General features: G+C 46.3%; 1 protein-coding gene across 10 annotated transcripts in view; it reads left to right on the plus strand.

Moving 5' to 3' along the window:
* Nucleotides 1-17,710, plus strand: part of DMD (dystrophin) — a 2,172,325-nt gene that overhangs the window by 500,105 nt on the left and 1,654,510 nt on the right. The window lies entirely within an intron of this gene.

Genomic DNA, 17,710 nt, shown 5'->3' on the forward strand with positions numbered 1-17,710 from the left:
CCCACGGTCAAAGCCCCTTGCGGGGGCCCGGTTCCACTCCCGGGCTTCCTCCTGGGCTCCGTGTCCTCCCACCGCGCACCCCCTCTCTCCTCGGGGCCGCCTTTTATTTCCGCTGAGCGGCGCCTCTCGCTGACGTCGCTCCGCCTCAGCCGTATGAAAGCGTGGCTAACGAGCCGCGCGGGTGGTTCCCTGGCCTGCACGCCGCCGCTGCTCCCCTCTCCTGCAGAGCATACGTAAGTGTTTCCCCTGGCCCTGGGCCGGGGACTCCCCCTAGTCCCGTTGTCCCTGGGACATAACCCCCCCCTTAAGATGCCTTGGGGCGCTGCTTTGTTTCCCCTGCGGGTCGTACCTGCAGGGTCGGTCCACCCTTTTCCTGGATCCTTTTGGTCCCCGGCCTGGTCTTCATTTCCACACCTAGACAAGAGGTCTGCCACGGTGTTGGTTTTCCCGGGTCGGTATGTGACGTGGAACTTATACGGTTGGAGCGCTAATGCCCACCGGGTGATCCGCGCATTATCGGACTTGGCCGTACTTAGCCACTTCAGCGGAGCGTGGTCCGCCACTAGGGTTAATTCTCAGCCCATCAGGTAGTACCTGAAGTAATCCACCGCTCACCGAATTGCCAGGCACTCGCGCTCAATAGTGGCGTACCTTTTTTCTGCCGGCAGTAGCTTGCGGCTCGCATATGCCACAGGTCTTTCGCCCCCCCCCCCCCCCTTCTTGGGTGAGGACTGCACCTACCGCCGTCTCCGAGGCGTCTGTCTGCAAGATAAAGGGTTTTTGAAAGTCAGGGGTATGAATTATGACGTCTTCGCATAATGCCCTCTTCAACTTTTCAAAACTTTGTCTCATCTCCTCCGACCACCTGACTACCGTTTTCCACCCTTTGAGGGCCCCCGACAGGGGTGCTACTAACTCTGCGAAATGGGGTACGAACCGCCTATAATAGTTGGTTAGTCCCAGGAAGGACCGTAACTGGCGACAATCTTGTGGGGCCGTGAAGTTTCGGATAATTTCTACTTTGTCGGCCAAAGGTTTAATTGTGCCCCTGCCGACCAAGAACCCTAAATATTTTGTTTCTTTCTGCGCAAAAGCGCACTTCCGAGGATTTGCGGTTAGGCCAATGCGTCTCAACTCTGTGAGGACGGCCCGAAGGGCTCCCATGTGTTGTTCCCACGTCCGGGTGTATATGATGATGTCATCTATATATGCGGCCGCATATTCGGTGTGGGGCGCCAGGATTTGATCCATCAACCGTTGGAATGTTGCGGCGGCGCCGTGCAATCCAAAAGGCATCCTAACAAATTCGTACAGCCCCCATGGGGTGCCGAACGCCGTTTTCTGCCGGTCTCTCTTGGCTACTGGAATCTGCCAGATCCCTTGGCCATGTCAAGGGTAGATATATACTGTGCGTCTCCTATCCTTTCCACCAGCTCTGCCACATGGGGCATGGGGAATGCATCAAAGACCGCCATGGCATTCAAGCACCGGTAGTCCACGCACAGTCTTAATGATCCGTCCGGCTTACGCACAGGTACCAAGGGGCTTCTCCAGGGACTTCTGGAAGGCCAGATAACTCCTAGCTGCAACATGGACTCAACCTCTTTGCGGATTGTTTCCAGGAGATGGTGGGGAATGGGTTGCCATCTCTCCCTCACTATTGCCCCAGGGGGTGTTTTTATGGTGTGGCACGCATTCTGAACCCAGCCGGGCTCTTCACGAAAAACCCCTCTGAATTCATCTATCAGGGTTCAGGCCTCTTGCTGTTGTGCCAGAGTTAATTCCTCCCCCAGCCTGACTGGGGTACTTTCTGGAGCAGGCTCCATCCCCCTCTGTGGCCCTTGGGGGCCTAGTTCTTCGTCCTCAGCCTCGGAAAAGGCTGCCCATCCCTCGGGATCCCACCATTCCCGCAGGAGGTTCACGTGGTAGATCTGCTTCTCCCGGAGGTGTCCAGGTCTGTGAACCTCATAATCTACGGGCCCCACCCGGCGGAGGATCTTGAACGGCCCTTCCCACTGCGTTAGGAGCTTACTGGTGGATGTAGGGAGCAATACCAGGACCCTCTGCCTCGGTTCAAATTCTCACTCCTTGGCCCGGCGATCATACTGGCCCTTTTGGCGGGCTTGGGCTTCCCTGAGGTTCTCGTGGGCCAGGTCCTGGGCCAATCTGATCCTCTGTTGGAACGTCTGCTGGTAGGTCCTCGGCTCCTGGGAGGGTCCTTCTCCTCACTCCCATCCTTCTCTTAGGACCTGTAATAGGCTCCGCGGGCGATGCCCCAATACCAGCTCGAACGGTGAAAACTTTGTGGATTCTTGGGGGGTGTCCCTGAGAGTGAATAGTATTAGGGGGAGGAGGAGGTTCCATTTCCGGGGATCCCCCTGTATGCACCGACGCAATGCCCGCTTTATGGTTCCGTTAAGGCGTTCTACCAGCCTGTTGGTCTGGGGATGGTAGACCGAGGTGCGGAGCTGCTTTATCTGAAGGGTCCGGCATACCGATCTTAAAACCCCCGACATGAAATTCTTCCCCTGGTCTGTCAGGATTTCTTGTGGGATCCCCACTCGGGTTATCCAATTTATTAGCTCCTCCACGATACGCAGTGCCGTCACCGTTCGCAGGGGGATTGCCTCCGGGTATCGGGTGGCATAATCCACGATAACTAGAATATATCGGTGACCCGAGCTACTGTGGGGCACAGGGCCCACGACGTCTAATGCGATTCTCGTGAATGGGGTGGTAATAATAGGCATGGACTGGAGGGGGGCCCGAGGAGGGCGTTCGGTTCTTGTCTTTTGACAAATGGGGCAGGCCGCACACCGGCGGGCTACTTCCTCCCTCATCCTGGGCCAAAAAAACCATCTGCTCACCTTCGCGAGGGTTTTGTCTCGGCCTAGATGCCCCCCTACGGGGCTCGCATGCGCCAACTGCCAAATAGCCTGGTGGAATTGGGCGGGCACCACTAGCTGCGGGCCCTCGACCTCCTCCCCCCTGTCCCCCTGTAGGCGGTACAGGAGTCGGTCCCTTACCTCGAAGTGGGCTCGTCCTTCTAGTGCTGACGCAGGGGCCCTCTGGGTACCCTGGGCCTGCTCTTGGAGCGCCCCAATCTCCAGATCCTTTTCCTGGGCGTCACGGAACAGGAGACTACTTGTGAGATTGTCGAGGTCCAACATATTCGCCTCATCGGTTGGCTCCTCATCTTCTTCCAGCTCGCCCAACCAGCCCTCTCGGTTCTGGATCCTTTTCCGGGCTGCTTCTGCGTCCCTTACCCTATCCAGGACGTCATATATTGGTGCCCAGTCGCGCCCCAGGAGCATTTCACAGGCTAACCGGGGCACCGCGCCCACCAGGAGTTCTCCCTGATGTTCCATTACCCGTAGGCAGACCCATTGGCGTTTGGTCTGCTTCGCATCCCCATGGAGGCAGGCAATTCTCACGGGGGCTGCTGTCCTCCGACCGTGCGGTGGCATCAAATCCTCGCTGATGAGGGATTGAGCACATCCTGAATCCAAGGTAGCTTGCACGGGGTGGCCTTCCACCCACGCTGTGACAACCAGCGCTTCCAAGCCGCGTTCCCTCTGCCGACCACATAACTGCAGTCCATAGGCTCGCCAAGGTTTTGGCCTCGCCACCACTCCGCTGGGGCTCTTGTTTGGTTATCTGGGGCCCACCGTTCCGTGGCCTGCTGCGGGCATTCTCTGGAAAAATGGCCCTTCTGCCCGCACCGGAAACACACTATATCCCTGGGAGTCACTCGGTCGGGTGGACGTCTGCGTTCCGGTTCTCGTGGGGCCGCCACCGAGGGTCCCTGGCTCCTTCTCTCCCTGGGGTAATATGCCTCCGAGGCAGAGAAAGCTTCGGCCAACCTCAGAGCTTCCTCACAATTCCGGGGGGTGTGCTGCCGGACCCATCATTGCGTCCGCTCCTCTAAGTCATTCTGGAACTGCTCCAGGACGATCTGGTCGGCGAGTGCCTCCCGGTCCTGCCCCGCTGGGCTCACCCACTTATCCAGCAAGTCGCGCAACTGTTGTAATAACACTCTTGGCTGTCTTATTTCGGGGCCTTTCTTAGCTCGGAATCGTCGCCGGTAGTGCTCGGGGTTGATCTCTAAGCGATATAAGATGGCTTCCTTCATGGACTCGTAGTCCAGGGCATCCTCCCTCGACAGGGCACGATACGCGGCTTGGGCCTTGCCCACTACTAAGGCGCCCAGCTGGCTGGCCCAGTATCTCTTATCCAACCCTATCATGAGGGCATGCCGTTCAAAGGCCTCAATATACTCCTCCGGGTCATCCTCTTTGGTCATCTTGGGCATCTTAAAGGATGCCAGGCTGTGCTGGCGCCATTCTTGTTGCTGGTCCAACATCTGTTGCTGGGAGCCCAGAATCTGGGTCAGCAGTTGCAAGTTCTGCCCGAGCATATCAACAGGGCCTATAGCCGGGGCCTGCATGTCGGCGTAAGTCGCCAGGTCGGGGTTCTCCATGATCCCACCTCTGCCACCACGTTGTGCCCGCCTCTGTTCCAGGAGGTGCTCCTGGGCAACTCTTGCGTGGGCGGCTGACCGGGCCTGCCCTGCTCTTGCTGGGGCGTCCCTGGAACTCGCCGACCGCAGTCGCGGCTGGGCCTGCCGCAGGGGTGTCCCCCTCGCTGCGGCCTCCAGCGCCAAAGCACCACTGGGCGGGCTCACACGGGGCTCCGACCTCCCCTACACCCCAGCCAATGCCACCTTGGGTCGTGGACCTTCCGTCTTTCGTCCCCGGATGAGGACTGGGCGTCGAGGGCCCTCTCCGCCCTTGGCGGCTCTCTTCCTCGACCCCCGCCGGGGTCTCTGCCCGGTCTTTCCTGGTTCCCTCACCAGGGTTCCCTCCAGCTCTATCCCGGTTCCCTCACCGGGACTCCCGCCGGCTCCAATCCGGTTCCTTCACCGGAGTCTCCCGCCGGCTCCCCGGAGCCTCTGGCAGCTCGTCCCCCGTTACCTCACCGGTGGATCCAGCTGGGCCTCTCTCTGGGCTCCTCCTCGGGGCTTCTGCCAGCTCCGTCATCAGTTTCGCCGCTCTTCTCTGGCGGCGCGGGTCTCCCTACCTCCGCTGCTCCCGGCGCGGCTGCAGCCTGTTCGGCCCACGGTCAAAGCCCCTTGCGGGGGCCCGGTTCCGCTCCCGGGCTTCCTCCCGGGCTCCGCGTCCTCCCGCCGTGCGCCCCCTCTCTCCTCGGGGCCGCCTTTTATTTCCGCTGAGCGGCGCCTCTCACTGACGTCGCTCCGCCTCAGCCGTATGAAAGCGTGGCTAATGAGCCGCGCGGGTGGTTCCCTGGCCTGCACGCCGCCGCTGCTCCCCTCTCCTGCAGAGCATACGTAAGTGTTTCCCCTGGCCCTGGGCCAGGGACTCCCCCTAGTCCCGTTGTCCCTGGGACAATGTGATTTGAGTTCTGTTCCTGATGCTGCCACTGAGTACTTAACAAAAAACAGAAGGCCTAGTCAGTCAGAGTGCTGAGTGCTACCTGAGAGATATTGAACCATTTCCATTTTTCTTGAACTACAAGGGAAACTGACGAAGGGGCTGTTATGAAGTACTTAATCATCAATGAGAAAATATATAAACAAAAATGTGATGGAAATGCACCAGTTATCATCTCGACCATGCTCCAGAATTCAATACTGCATTAGGATTCAAGACAATGGCTCACTCTTTCTTTGGCAAGTTATTGATGGTGTTCTTGACCTTGGATAATTTTAACTTGCAAGCATCTTTCTTGAGAAACAGCATGTTTATGTATGTATTTATTAATTTATTTGGGGAGTTATGAGTATGCGATCAAGAAAGAAAGAGTTAAGGTGACCGAAGTCCTAGTGTAACTTTTGGCTTTCCCAAATCACTGCACACTGTAATCAACCATTTTTCATGTTCTTGTGTACTGTAGGGGCTGGCTTGTAAATGTAACAAAACATCAAAAAAGAGGATCAATCTGAGCAGTGCTGCTAGGTGGAGGCTCAGCTGGAAAATTTTGGGCAGTGATCTTGACGTATACTGGCACATACTTTTTAACAGGATTTTAGTTAATATGTTTTAATAAAGTACAAGCATAAATCCAGAATATTGTTTGTTGGCTGATTTTACTTGTACAGATCCCACCACTTGAAATTAATTTGTTGTGCTCCACCTAAATAATAGGTTAAGAGATGGAAATCTTTGTGATATTTGTGTATAAATTGGATCTCTTCCATAGTAAGAATACATTATTTTGAAGAGTCTCTAAATGCACACCTACTTTATCAACAGCAAAATAGTATTCCCAGTAAAGAACTCAGCATTCTGAGAAGGGCTGTTAAACTACACACCCCTCTTTTCTCCATGCAATAAGATCAAATAAACTGTTTTTAATGTATGGCAAAGAGTTGAGTCCTCAGGAGGTCAGTTTTAATATCTGTGATATTCAGTATAGTCGCCTTAGTAATAAATGCGCCTTCTGACACATTTCAACTACAGTTGAGAAGGTGCATGTTAAGCCCTTAAAGCCGTATGCCATTTCCCCAAAGTTTCCTCATTTCCTCTCCTCAGTCTATTCTTCTATAGTAGCAAGAGATTTTTTTTGTTAAATTGGTTAAAAACTCATGAATTACCTCAACTACTGAAATTGCAATGAAAATATGCATTTAATTATTAACATATTTCACAAGTGCCCTTTGGAATAATTTGATAAATAGCAGTGTTTGATGAAGAAAGCAATCTCTTCAGGTCAGCACTATACCTAGATTCTTGGCAGCCCTGGTGAACTTTTAGTATCGGGCCCGCCTTCACCAGAAATAATGATAACAATTATTTTAAAAATTACCATTTTCAGGTCCCCTTTTTGTCTGAACCCCGAGCGGCCACTCAATTCAGCCATGCCTGTGTCCAGCCCTGCTTCAGGTACTTCAGTACCTATGCAAAACTAACTAGCTACAAATGTGTAGCATGCTGTTCCCTTTATTTAGATATTAAATATCCAAAGTTTCCTCTACTCTCTGGAACATCCTCTACTCTTTGAGGATCTTCCCAAAGCCATAGCAAAACAATACTTTCTGCTTATGTCTACCAATATTTATCTCTTAAAGATAATACAAAAAGGAACCTGGCTGACCTGAAAGCTTCAACTCCGGTTTCTATCCCAATACTGTACAACTAAATTTATCCGCATCCCCACAAGTACTGTGCCCTGCATAACGCATCCAATTTAAAAATAGGGGCCAAGGATTCAACAGAGTCTGTCAAATATGCATGGGATCCCCATGCTGACATATAGGTGTAACAGTGGCCACTACTAAAAATCACTTTTTCTGCAGGAAAAGATAGGGTAATGCTGTATCCCATTCTAGTAAATAACTATAGTTATCTCACTTGTGGAGTCAGAACACTATTCTTCCCTAATTCCATTTAAAGAAACTGAGTGTTAAGGGACTTAGCCAAGACTGGACAGTTGGATTGTGTCAAACTTTCCTTACACATCCAAGTGCTGCTGGGTATGAAGGGCTGTTTGGCAGTGGGGATGGATTACTGTATAGTGTTAAGCAGGGATTTTATCAGCGCACTGAGGCCATTGTTGTGGTAATGGCTGATTTGACATTAGGTTTTCAGGGTGATGCTATTAGAAGGTTCCCTGTGGTAGGATCCCTGACAGGAGGGCACAGATTCAGTTTGTGGCTTGTCAGTGGGCTGATCTCTGAACTGAGAAGCAGTTCATAATTTTCTGTTGGCAGTCTCTGGAGGGTTGCCCTTGAAGCATGTAAAAAATGAAAAGTGTGCTGAATGCACTATTTCCAAATCTTCACACACGTGTTATTTATTAACCAAATTTTGTCAAATTTGCCTAAGGCATTTGACCTAAATTGAGAAAGCTGTGTGGTAAACCAGTGTTCTTTAAACCAATCTGTTTTGCAGTTACTTGAGCAGAATTAGGGTTGAAACTTGCTTCTAAAATGAAACATATGTTTTTCATGAGCACAAAACTCACAATGGGTGTGGAGACTTTTTTTTAAACCCATCTTGCTAAAATTAATGAATTTCTTACCCTAAGCAAGAGAGAAAAGGAGGTGGAGGAAGGGAGGAGTTCTAAATGAAAGCCTCCTGTCATACAAATATCAAGTTACATCTTTTGCATACAAGGCAAAACAGATTAAATTTTTACTTTTAGGAAAACTACTACAGTGTTACATGGTAATGTTCCTAAATGCTCAACTTTATTTGAAATGAAACTATAACATGGTTTAGGCAGTTGCTTTAGAATTAACTCTGCTATTTTAATAGGAAACAAAGGAAACTGGATATCACTTTTTAGCCAGAATATTGGAGGGCTGCTGTTTTCTAGATGACTGAGTATGGAAGGGTAAGAGAGATTAGAGTCTGTAGTTGTACCAGAAGTCCAGTTCCTGAAGTCAGAATATCTGTTTCCAGCTTAGTGCTCTTTTTTGGAAAGAAAAAGCTTTAAAAAAAAGTCAACCAAATCTAACTAATGGAATGATGTCTACCTGCACTTTCAGAAACCCTGAAATTGAAGGGAGGGTTTGGACATCCCTACATCTTGTACGTGGAGAGGAGAGAGTGACTGCTATTGCCAGTCTGGGAGTGGTGTTACCTGTTCCTTGCTAGCAGAATCCTTCCTGATATTGTCATTCCAACAGGGAAGGAGAGGTCATGACCAGGCCACAGACTTAGATGCCATGGAGAGCTCTGTGCCACAGTGTGCCTCCAGCGTCAGGTTACTTCAGTTTGACTCTGACTGCAGGTGGCACACATTGGCCTTAAATAGAGATATAATTATGTCTTTTAATTTATGCTGCAGAGAGTAGGAAAGGAGTCCTAAGGAAATGCAGAAACCCTGCCATTACTGACTGTAAAAAAACCCTCTCACATGAAATCTGAAGGTTTACTTATGAATCAGAGTGAAGACCTTTTCTGATCCTGAGTCTGAAAACGACTGGCTTAATTGAGTTTGAAGGAAGCATGTGGAGACAGGAGACTTAGTAACAGTATACCTCCTAACCATTTTCCTTTTTTCAGTAGTTTATAATGAGAAGCACTGCCATTTTGCCTACAGCTGTCTTACTGTCTAATCTCTTAGGATTTTAAAAGCCACCTATCCCTGTGGCATATATGCTATCAAAGTGGGCCAAGTTGTGATAATTGACCGTCAGTCTTAATTGGGAAAAAATATAGCAACTACTCCCCCACTAGGGGAATCTTTGGGAAATAATTACCACCAACAGGCACATCCGCCTCCTCTCATCTAGCGATCAGGGGTATTGAACGGATAGCATTTGTCTAACATCTTTGGTAGGGAATTGCTTACTCCTTTTCCAGCAACTGTGTAGATGTTCTGCCTGAGCTCTTGTGTAGACTAAGCAAAAGTGTAATTTTACTGACAGTCACCTGGTTGTTAGAAACCCACTCTTAATGTGTATTTGAGTTTATTCCTCTGCTAACTGCTGAAAAACAAGCGTCATTTCCTGGAATAGACAAAATCTAGGTTGATGTAGAGAGGTGGGATTATAACTCCTCCTTCTCCCCATCCTGTTGGGGGCAATGTATGCTTCCAGGAGCATAATGAGGAATAGGGTTACCATACATCCGGGTTTTCCCAGACATGTCCCCTTTTTAGATCCTCTGATCTTGGTCCAGTCAGTGTTTTTAAATGTGAGCAAATGTCCAGGATTTTGCTCTGCTCAGCTTCAAAGTTTTTCCCAGCACTTACTGGCTTGCCCTAGCAAGGAGATGCTTGGGGCTCACCACAGGGTGATTGGTGGTAGGGCGCACACAGGGGCTCGGCCTGTAGCCAGGAGAATCGGGAGTGAGGGACACCTGGTGAGGTGGGGACTGTGTGTCAGCATATCACTGCCCTCCCCCCTACAGTCATTTACGCACTCCCTTCCTTCCCACTTTGTGACGGGTGTCTTCTGTTTTGGAACTGAAAATATGGTAACCCTAATGAGGAAAGTGTCATAGTTTTAAGTTTACTTTTTGATTTCCAAAAGGTTTGGAGTCATGTTAAGCAGGCATTCCAGACACTCAGACAGACATTCAGCTGTGCACATGAAAAAAATTAAATGTTTCTGCGCACTTATGTAGGATGAGGGGAAACTCAAGTCCCTGCTTTATCTGATTTGGAGACCAGAGTTAAACCTAGGCCTGTCAGGTCACAGGTGAGAGCAGATGGTAGAAGATGATGATGGACTGCAAGTAAAGGTTGATAGTAGGCTGAATAAAATGATCCTACCAAAACCTGATGCTAGGGAGATATCACCTTGTTTCAAGTTTTGATGTTGAATGCAAGCATGGACAATTCAAAACCCTTTAGATCTCCATCCTGCAGCCTGGGTTTAGCAGCCTGTTACTAACTCAGAACATCAGGTTTGGGACAAGATTTGTGTGCAGTTCTCTTCCATCATTTTTAGTAGCTTGCTCTTCTTTGGTAGACGGTACACAGAACACTTTTCCTTTCAATAGTTATCCCAAACTGGCTACTTTTGTTCTCTGATTTGGGATGTGTGAAGAGAGTTCTTATATTTCCCATAGTCTAAACTAGCAAAAAGCAAACCCTGGTCCCTCCTTTGCAGTAATGGAAAATGCTACAGGAAGGAACTAGTTCTGTCTGATGGGAATATGAAAGGGAGATTAAGAGTCAATTCAGGGTTGAATTCACCTAGTACTGCTCCATCAGAGACCCAGGCATCCAGGGCTAGTTGAAAGGTTACTCCCATAATGTCTGCTTTAGCAAATATTACCTTTTACAAATTGTTTTACATTATTTTTTCATAAAAATATAAAGGCAGGAGAGAGACTTGAACTTCTCTTAGCTTTTAAAATACAGGTAGCCTTGCTCTAACATTTAACTGTGACTAATACACCTTGCTTAACACTTAATCCTTTAAATGATACTTTAAAATGGTTTAAATCAGTATGCTTAAATTGAACAAGGCCTGAGAGCTACTCTCTAGGACTGTATCATTAGCCTGTAATTGTACATTGCATGAAGTACTATGTTTTCATTACTTTGGAAAAAAAGTAATGACCTTGCAGTTGACTCCTACATTTAACATTTTCATTTGAGCTTTAACACCATTAAATGCAACTGTTCACATTTACCACATAAGGAGTCAGAGAAGCATTGCACTGCAGTTGCATCTAATCCAATTTTAAGCCAACAAAGTTAATAATAATTGGTGATTTTGCCAAATAAAAGGCCATAGTTCTAGAAAAGTTAGACTGTAATACCTTTTCTTGTATTGCTGACCTCTGTCTTTAAAAGTGCTATATTGAATTGCAATTTTAGGCTGCATACAGATGTTTAGGCAGCCTTTTGGGGCAGTGCTCTAACTAAGGCAATTTACATAAAGTGCCTCTGAACCCAAATAGACCCTTGCTAGGCTTAAGATATATCAATGACATCTTCATCATTTGGACTGAAAACCTGCAATCTCTGATTGATTTGCATCAGAAATTCAATAATCATCACCCCTCCATCAGCCTCTCTCTTGAATACTCCAGCACCAACATTTCCTTTTTAGACACTATGATTACTATCCAGAATGGTAAAATACAAACCACCATATACAAGAAACCCATGGCCAACATACATATCTGCACAGAACCAGCAAGCACCCTAAGCACACCAAGAAAGATGTAATATAAAGCCAAGCCCTCCAATACCACTGAATTTGCACTGAGAAAAACACCCATGATCATCACCTCACAAATCTCAAACAGGCTTTCACCCAACAAGGACACTCCTCCAGAGAGAGAGATTACACTTTTGAAAGAGCCACCCGGACACCACATGATGAATTGCCGCACTACGGAAAGAAAATCCCCATGAATTCCATACCACTAGTCATGACATATTATACCTCCCTGGAACATATATGTGTAACCTGTGCTGGCATGCTAGGCTGGGCGATGTGGCGGATTCTGGGTCCTTAGGATGCTAGTAGCCCTGGGAAATCCCCTCAGGCATGTTTGCTGAGGCGTCCCATGGAGAAGTGTGTCCCTCACCCTCACTGCCAAACAAATTGGTCCATGCCCAATAAACTCATTGAGTTCTTTATTACACACAACTATATACAGAAAATAAATATATATATTTCTTTATTACATACATATATATATCTATATACACACACACACACACACACTAATATATATCTATATATATATACACATACACACACACTATATATATATATATATATATATATATATATATATATAGATATACACACACACACATACATTCTTTTGATTAATCATTTATTTTCTGTATATAGTTGTATGTAATAAAGAAATATATATATAGTTAATAATAAAACCAACAATTTGAATACAGTTTACAAGTGCAACATTAGGTGAATAATTCCAACACACTGGGTGGTCCCACTTGCATCAAACAACCTCAATAATTACATTCACCTGGTGATAACCCTTTAAAATAGTCTTTGCCCCCTCCCCCCACCCCCATCCCTGGTTGATTTCCCACTCTGGTCACAATCCCCTTCCCATAACAGTGAATGGCAACACAGCTTTAACTATGATCCACCACTAAATGGTGCAAGTGAGGCTTCTGCTGCTTGGGGAAAGTGGACTCTGATCTTTCCTGGCAATTCAGCAAAGAACAAGTCTCCAATCAGCCACTGCAGGTAATAGCCTTCTTTTCTTTAGTTTCTTTCTGAAAAATACAACTCCTGCAAACACTAGTAGTTAAGTGCCTCTCGCACACCCATGCAGGGTTTGGGATTCTCACAGCCCGCTCCCTCTCTGAGATGTCTCTCTCCCCTAGCACCTCCACATGCAAACAGTGGATTCCCTTTGCAGGTCTCTGTTCCTGTAGTATGAACTTTTCCAGCTCAAACAGAAAACTTCCCGCCACAGGTCTCTGAGTAGGCAGCTTCTCCCAGCTCTCAGTCAGCTTACCAACCCCTCCCCACTCATTCCCTGGGTACTTGTGTCCCTGACTGCACAGCTCCAACCTGGGTAGGAAATCAGCTTCTCCCGGGATGACTTTCCTCCATTCTGATATTTGCTCCCCAGCAAGCCTCAGCTCTGTTCCCTAATGTGTGATGGGGGGAGGACAGGGCTGAGAGCCTGCACCTCTCTCCAGGCTGGCATTTCTCTCCTCCAGCTTCCCTCTTCCTCTTTTCCCTCCCTCAACTTTTTATGGCTCCAAAGAAGCCAATCAGAGCCTTTGGTTTGCAATGGTGGCTCTGGTCATAGTTCAAATGTTCCAATAAAAACTATGCACTGTGCACAGCATACCCTTCTGCTTGGTAAAGCTATTGCACCCTCTGCAGAATTTTGCCACCTTTCTTGCAAAGTTCTTAAGCACAGTTCACCCACTCAGCTTGCAGCTAAGTGACCCTTTGCACCTGTTAAATATGGAAAATCCTCAAACAATTGCAACCCATACTAGAAGAAGACCCAATTGGTAAAGAGATCTTTCCAGAACCACCCATTCTAGCCTTTAAACATGCACTGAACCTCACCAGCTTCATCACCAGAAGCAGACTTCCTATGGCCCAAAACTCACTGAATGGATCCAGACTATGCCATGACAAGAAATGTAAAACCTGCCAACACATCTTCACTGATCCAACAATAACTACACCCCACAACAGAACCATCACCATTCCTGGATTTTACACCTGCACCTCCAGAAATGTAATATATCTCATCCAGTGCACTAAATACCCTGATGGAAAATATGTAGGAGAAACCAAACAACTGCATACCAGAATGAATGCACCGAAAATCTATCAAAGACAAGAATATCCAATTATTTGTGTAGGTGCATTTCTCACAAGATAACCACTCTTTCTCCAGTCTCTCAGTTCTAATCCTCAAAGGGAATTTACAAAACACCTTTCGCAGATGAGCCTAAAAATGTCACTTCATCAACCTACTGGATACAAAAAATCATGGCTTAATATAGAGATCAGATTTATGGAACGTTATAACCTGCCTAACATCTGATATCCCAGATAACCTCTCACCATTTACCAACTACATCTTATCACCAGCTCTGCATTCCCCTTCCCCTCCCCTTACCTGTTTCTTACCCATTGACTGCCTTAATTTGCATTTTCACTGACTGCATTCTTGCATACTGGCCTCTGGCTTCTATTCCATCCAGGAAGAGCACAGAACAACTGCAGATGCTTCCTCAGCCTGAAGAAGGGTGTTTGTATCTGAAAATTTGCAAAGAAGAATTTTTCCAACTATTTCAGTTGGTCTAACAAAATATATTGCATTTCCCCAAAGAACCTTGTATGCCTGCACCCAACAGGCATTCACCTGTTGGGTGGGCAGGAGGGGCTCAGAGCCTGCCTGCATTGGCCCAGGCCAGCAGGTGGGGACACTCCAACAAGGTTATTGCTGCCCCTATCACCAGCACCTCCCCCCTTTTCCAGTTGGCAGTTTTCTTAGAGGGAGCTGGGCTTAGACCTTTTGGGGTGGGGGAGGGGCTCCTTTCCTCCCCCAGTTCCCCATGTGAGCATCTTGACAGTGGCAGCCTTGTGGCTGCCACACCCAGAGCTGGGGTGGGGGAAATGGAGACCCCCTGCCATATGGGCCTGGCCTGGCTTCTCCCAAGACCCCAGCAGGGGCAACTTGGGCGGGGCACACATGACTGGAATGGCTCCTCCCCACTCCCCCTTGCCTGGCTGTGCAGGTTGGTGACAGTCCAGGGGCAGGGCTGGGCCAGTTCTCACCTGCATAAATACCAGCCGAGCCCTGCTAAGTTCCAAAGGATGCAGGCAGAATCACCTGAAATTAACCCTCACAGAGAACCTGTACCTGAGTTCCCTAAGGCACTCTACCCTAGAGTGCCCCTGTCTGATGCTACATCAGATAAAGGTTAAATTTTCATGCAACTGGCCATTTAAAAAGTGCTCTGCAACCATGAGCATTGTTCATCGACCATAGTTGTGTTACAGCTACAAAGCACTCTTAGGGGACTCGTTGCATGAAAAATGTAACTTCTGTACACAGCTTTAGTTTCAGACTAGCTATAATGTCTAGTATCCAATAGATATTTTATATTGCTGTAAGTGGTACCTAAACAGTTTGAATATGAAACTTGCTAAGAAAGGGTCCCTGTTTGTGACTAAGCTGCATTCCATGCAGTGTGCATCAGGGGAATAGTCTAAAAAAGCTTTCCCTTATTTGCCTAGAGGTTGTTCTTCTTCAAAGATTTTCACTACTAAATTAACTTCAGGCCCCATAGTCTTATCTCTTCTTGATAGGTAGTTTGGAAAGCTTACTACACCTCCCCTTCATCTGTTATCTGTATCATCAGACATGGGGAAGGCAGGGTAGACTGTCCAAACAGACTGTTTTTTCTAGAGGACAGGGACACATGAAAACAATCAGGAATAATGTCTGTGCTGTGTGACTTAAGGATTCAGTACTGTATGAAAAGTATGATACATAGGAAAACCATGAGGCTTGGCAGATTAGCTTAGGAGCTGCTAAGGTCCATGACAAAGACAAATATGGTGTTTTTGTTTGCCTAAAAGCAGGCTGAGCTTTCATTAAAAGGTTTGTTTGATACCTGCATGCCACAGCCTGTTAAAGCTAAAAAGAAGAAAATATTGAGAGAAAGGGTTCTAGCAGGCTCTAGAAAAAAATTGCAAAGTTAAATAGGATATGTTTGTCCCAATTTTACAGTGAAAACAGAAAACTGCCAGGACAATTCATTTTAGAGGCTATGGTCTGAATAAAGGGACTGTGAGGCAGTGACAGTGTTGGAAAGTGTCAGAAGTACCTTCAGGGTACATTCAGCTCTGAAAATTCATCTCTAAACCTGGTTTCCAGGGAAAGCAATAGTTGAACAGTCTACAAGTTCTGCTCTTTTCTTTATTTCTCTGCCATCCATTTGTTTTAAGCAAGACAGCTATGAGACAGGGGAGGAGTAACCTCTCAGCATAATCTGTGTGTGGGCATTTTTATTGATCACAAAGTATATGTTCAGTATCTTCCAGATTTTTCAATGAAAAGCTTCATAAATACATTTGTTCTACTGGAGTAAAACATACCCTTCATCTTTTGATTGAAAAAATCTGAGGCAGATGTTTTTCCTTTGAGTGGTCTTATGGCAGTTTGTATTTCCCCCAGCCTCAGCTAAGCAAGCTCGATCTTCTTAGGAGACTTCAGAAAGGGCAAGCTGTCAGCTAGCCTGAAACAGACTTGGTAGGATAAGAGCTGCTACTTGTGTCTTGGTTTTTTAAGTAAATTGAAGGGAAAAATACTCTGAAAAACTCCCTCCTATGCTAGTAATGATTTGGATTAGATGTGTAGCGGTCTGGTGTGCAGTCAGCTAGAACAAATCTAGGTCATCCACATTCCACGTATGCAAGGATGATATACCAGAGATACTTTTCTTTTGCACATCTTTAAAAACAGCATGTTGTCTTGTTCCCTATTTTTCATATTTTAAACTGTTAATTAAATCCATTGGCATTGCTGTTGTTTAGATTTACTAATAATATCACAGATACTGGGAATAATTAGGTTGCTAATACTTCTGAAATCTTCACCAAATAACTTTTGACACTTGACTAAATATGCTCAGTCCAAAGAGTAAGATACTACATTCACTTCCCAGATAATTGCTGGAAGGGAGCCAGGCCCTTATAGTTAAAACTGTGCATTGAATTTTTAAATAATGAGAAAATAAATCATCTCTTGCAGAGTCAGAATACTTCCTGCTCCATATATTCCAAGGAGGATCTAATGTAGGGACATGACTGAGTCCATTTGAAAAAGAAAAGCTAAGGGACAAGTCCTTCAAGGGCTTACTTGCGTAAGTCATTTTGCGCGTAGGAATAGCTTCCTTGGACTGAATGAAGGGTACCCGTGAAGGGAAGTTATTTACCTTTATAAATCTTTATCAGTTTGGTCATTCACGAAGGAGATTACCAGGTAGTAATGTCATTTATAGAACTTCCTGGCTTAGTTTGACAAACGTTAACAAAGAAAAAGTCTGGCAAAAAAATACATATTAAAATAAATCTCAGTAAGCAGTCTTGTACCCTTGCACACTGCACATGTGTGTGCATGCATGTGTGTGCTTGCACTCATGTACATATGGTCACTGAGACTACAAATGCAGTTTTTTGTAAAAAGAATTCCCCTCTGATACTGTCCATTCCCTGGCTTCTTCCACAATGTCAAAATCTATCATTTGGGTCATTACATCTCATAGGGAGAAATCTGGTAATGTCATAAATAATTTTGGGTAATTTCAGTGAATGAATCAGAAGGGAGGAGTAGCTTGAAAATAAAGGAGAGTAAGTGCATAGACATAACTGTTTTGGTTATAAGCAATGACATGAAAAATGTTTTAAAAAGCTACTTTAATTGAAAAACATAATTAATATTTTATCACAATGGCATGGAACCTTTCTAAAATGTTTTCAAAAGAAGATATTTACTGGTTAGGGTGTTTATTTGTGCTGTTAAGCAAAATCTTCCACATGCAAATCTCTTCTGGTATTTGAAAAAGCCAAGTTTAATGAGGTGTGAATATTAATTAATATTAAATTTAAACACATTTTTACAATAAAGGTGATAATGAAATTCTTGCTGTTTAATTATTGAGACACAATCAGATTCCCCATTAAAGGGTTACATCTATGAGATTCTCATTTTTTGAGAGAATCTTACATTTGGGTGGTACTAAGGCTAGTGAAGGG

This window comes from Alligator mississippiensis, chromosome 1, assembly GCF_030867095.1.
Source record: "Alligator mississippiensis isolate rAllMis1 chromosome 1, rAllMis1, whole genome shotgun sequence".
In the NCBI taxonomy this organism is placed as follows: Eukaryota; Metazoa; Chordata; order Crocodylia; family Alligatoridae; genus Alligator; species Alligator mississippiensis.